The sequence below is a fragment of the Gossypium arboreum genome, chromosome 12 (genome assembly GCF_025698485.1).
Source record: "Gossypium arboreum isolate Shixiya-1 chromosome 12, ASM2569848v2, whole genome shotgun sequence".
Classification (NCBI taxonomy): Eukaryota; Viridiplantae; Streptophyta; class Magnoliopsida; order Malvales; family Malvaceae; genus Gossypium; species Gossypium arboreum.
In genome coordinates, this window is record NC_069081.1 from 102,526,485 (window position 1) to 102,531,121 (window position 4,637).

Below are 4,637 nucleotides of genomic sequence, written 5' to 3' on the forward strand. Positions count from 1 at the left end.
ATTTTCATACAATAATAATATTTTATATTCAACATATATTTTATTTTTAATGATTATATATGTTATTTTACTGATTTCATTTAAGCTAAAATTTTTGTAAAGAAGAGATAATTTTACATACTTTTTGACCTACTAGATATTTAACTAAATTACATTATATGTATTATAAATCGTGTATACTAATTTCAGCTATGTCACATAATATTTATTATTAATTATTTATACCTTGCTAAATCTTGATTGATGATGACAATGAGTATATATTTAATATTTAAGAGAGAATAGCCCAACAATATAGAATGCTAGAGTATTTAGATAAACTTGTATAAGATATTTATTTTTCTTATTAATTTTATTAGTATCCTTATTGTCAATACTTTCTTAAACTAATATATTATGTATGTTGATTTGCTTTTATTTTCTGGTACTTATTATGAGGATTTTTCTCAAATATTATTGATAATTTTATATTGATTAGTATTATTTTTAAAATTTAAAATTATATAGGTATGTAATTACAATTTATATACGGATATGACATTGAGAATTACGATATAATTATACTCTGTTAGCCAAACATGTTTAAAGAATTAAAATTCATTATAATTACTAATCTATAAGGAAAATTATTTGATATATTGTCATTGGAATTTTAGACTCCACAAATAAAATCAGTAGGTTAACAATTATCTTACAAAAGTATAATAAAATATTAAAAAAATGATATATCAAATTTTAAAATTACTTGTGAAAAAAAATCAATATATTGGATACTCCCCAATTTAATAATAGAGTTCCATTTAATTATTCTCTAATATCCAAACAAATTAAGAGAAAATGTTAATAAATTAATAAAACAGGCATTACTTGGATCTTGTTGGAAATAGTGATGAAATAAGTTCCAATTTACCTACATATATCATAAGATTTATCAGTATTTTCCAATTAATGTGAAGAGAAGAAACCTAATTTCTTATGCTTAGAGCATAATGTTTTTATCATTAGATTAAAAGAACTACAACAATTCTTTTATTCTTTGTAACGTTACAATATAAAAAAATTCATACAATCTCTAAATTATTCAAATTCTTAAAATACTTGAAGAATAAAACATCTTTTAATTGTTGAAAAGAAAAATGTTACATTTGGTATATGTATTTTTATAAAATATCTAATGTGTCCTTTGTGCTTTGAAAATGTTCAATGTAGTATCTAAACTACCAATATATAATATATTATGGTAGATGTACTTTACTAAAATATCTAATGCGGTACATGAACTGTCAATAAAGATTTTATTGTTAAAATAGACAATGAAAATTCGACATGTAAAATTTTCTTTCAAAGTCCACATGAATAATTTAGCATTAAAAAATAAACATATTGTTAATAAAAAGTAAATAATAAACATACAAAAACATAATCTTCTCCATTTAAATAAACCGCCATATTCTCTAAAGATATAATATTTTTAATTAATTTGTAGATAATATTTTTGTATTATACATGAAAGTAAGGTACTTTCATGAAAGTTTAGTAAATACTTTTTTTCATTAACTATATGTTTAGTTATTAGTTTTCAATTATTTTTCATATAATGTTGTTATTTATGTGAACTTAATGATTTAAAAAAAATTTCTAGGTATCAAAATTTTATTGATTGATTTAGTAATTCATCGGTGACAACCTCATGTACCATAATAAGATATATATTAATAATTTAGGTATCATATTAGATATTTTTAATAGGGGTGTTCAAATATTAGTTAAAATCAAATTAACCGGTCGAACAGATCTAATTCGGTCCAAGTCAATTAATGAGTTTTTGGAAATTCGGTTATCAATTAATTTGGTTTGAAATTGGGTAATTAATCGAACTTAATAATTAATAATACAAATTATATGTATTTTTAATTTGGTTGATTTTGTCAAATGAACATTATCAGTTTATTATTATTTTGATATGTTTTATACTTGTTTTAATATATATATATATATATATATATATATATATATAATTCGTTAACCAACCGAATTAACTGAAATATTTCGATTCGATTAACTTATTTTTGAAAAAAATTCGGTTCAATTCGATTAACGGTTAAATGATTAAAAAGTTCGGTTAATACTAATTTGGTTCAATTAACCATTTAAACACCCCTACTTTTTGAAGTATAAATACTACACTCAACATTTTAGAAAAATGCATACAAAACCATATAATGATAATTTTTTTTAATAATCTCATTATAAGTTCTGATTATATCTGACTCTTTTTGACACAATATTTAAAACTACCCATAGCCCTTAACTCATAAATAGGAGAATAATACTCTTTAATTGTAACATCCCAAAATAGGGCCTAAATGGAACAGTGGTTGCGAAACCACAAATTCGAGGTAGAAAAATTTATTTTATTATTATTTTGAGGTTCATGGTATGATTGCATGATTGTGTGAAAATTTCGTGATGAAATTCTATGCATAAAGTGCTTAAGTTGAGGTTAGGGACTAAATCGAATAATTTGCAAAACTTGCATTCTAGAAGTTTTTAGTATGAAATTGCTTTGGAAAATTAATTAGGAGGGTTTAAATAACAATTTGACCAATTTTAAGTTCATGGACAAAAATTAGGACATGGAAGAAATTTTTGAAAGTTTAGTAAGGAGGGGCAATTTGGTCATTTGGATATTAAATGAATTAAAAAGGGAAAAATAACACAAAAATGGTCATCTTCTCAATTAGTTTCTGCCGATTTTTGCTCTCCTCCATAGCTGGGGTTTCTTTAACTTTCAAGCCTCATAGTAAGTGATTCTAAGCCCCGTTTTTAATGATCTTTACGTTTTTAGAGTCTCGGTAACTTGATTAAGCTTATTTTAGCAATAATTCAACCTAGGGTTCATATTTGGAAAAATACCGATAGCTTAAATTTGTGTATTTTGGTGTTTTATGATAGAATATGAGATTTTAAATTATGTTAAACAACTTATGCTACTCGGTTTTAAGTGAAAACGAGTAAAAGGGCTTAAATCGGAAAAAAAAATTACCAATAGTCATAAGTATATGTTAGAGTGTGATTTTAATATTGCCATAGAAGGGAAAAATGATCAGCATGTCATAAAACATAAGAAAATAGGATGAAGTTTAATTTACGAGCCTTGGGGCAAAAGTACAAATATGTGAAAGTTTAAGGGTAAAATATAATTTTTCCAAAGTTTGGGTCACAGACTATTTTAATAAATGTGAATATTAAATAAGTTAAATTTGCTATTATAGATCAAGAAGAACGAAATTTGGGAGTAGATCGGGGAAAAGAAAAAGTAAAGGACTAAATTGTAAAGTTTAGTCACATTTTGTATCAAGGTAAGTTACAGTAAATAAATGCAATATTCTTTTATTTTACATTATTATTGTCAATTTCCAGCATTTATATATTTATGTTATGAAAATATTTAAAGTCGAATTTAAGGTGAAGTGACAGAGGAAAAGTGTTAGAAAGCCCCGGTTGAACCCTAAGAATGTTAGGATATTAGGGTTGACAGATGTAACGAAATGAGCCATGTAAGTCCATATTAGAAATATGGCTTTGGAGACAGGATTGAGCCATGTAAGTCCATATTATATATGGCATTGGAGATAGGAATAATTCATGTAAGTCCATGTCAAAGACATGGCATTGGTAGGATATTGAAAGACAGGAACGACCCTAGTATCCTTAGTATTCCGAGTGGTTCAACGGGTCAGGGTGCGAGTTAAATTACAGTGAATTAACAGCAAAGGAAAAGTAAATTATATTTATGAAAAAGGAAATGTCAGGTAAGAAAGAAGGTAAGGGAATAAAGAAGAAGATAGAAATTGAGAAATAAAGAAATTTATGATGTTAGATGATATTATGCATAATTATCCATTATGTTGAATGTTGTGATTTATTTGCTTGTAAGCTTACTAAGCCTAGTGCTTAATCTCTTTATTTTCTTCTTCTTATAGTACTTATCTAGCCACTCGGGGATCGAAGGAAACGTCGGAGGCCGATCACACTATCAAAGAAATAACTCGGTATAATTAGACGTTTTGTTTTGGGTATGGCATGTATAGAAACTTAGCTACTTTTGGTATAATATGAACAATGAATGATGTGTAAATACTTGCTAGTGATTAGCTAATAAAATGGCCGATGATATACATGTTTATTAATATGTATGATTGAATGGTGATTATCACATGAAAATTATGAAAAATGTGGAAGTAACCTAAAAACAGATTCAAGTAACAGAAATGATGTAACTTTGAAAAATCACTAAAAATTGTAGAAACATAGTTTGAAGATGAATAATATATGAAATTAAATCTTATTATGTCTATTTTCTTATGGAATAAGAAAAACAGGTAAAGGTATTATATTTAATGAGATATCTGAGTTTTAGTGAAATAGGGTCAGAGTGATTTCTGGATCCCCTATTTCAAATTTAGAAATTCACCATAAATTGTAAAAAACTAATTAGAAGGTGTACTTTATATGGTTAGAATCCTTGTTAAGTATAGTTTTAATAAAAACAAACGGATTAGTCATATGAATTTTGTACATGAAGAAACATGGTTCGAAGTAAGAAGAGGTCAGTGCAGTTGAGTTTTGAAACA

At 25.6% G+C, this 4,637-nt stretch overlaps 1 long non-coding RNA gene across 1 annotated transcript; it reads left to right on the forward strand.

The window, feature by feature from the left end:
* Nucleotides 1–3,284: 3,284 nt before the first annotated feature.
* LOC128285216 (uncharacterized) lies at nt 3,285–4,193 on the forward strand. Its single transcript, XR_008275661.1, has 2 exons — nt 3,285–3,362; nt 3,987–4,193. It is a non-coding gene; the product is annotated as an uncharacterized LOC128285216 (long non-coding RNA).
* Nucleotides 4,194–4,637: the final 444 nt, after the last annotated feature.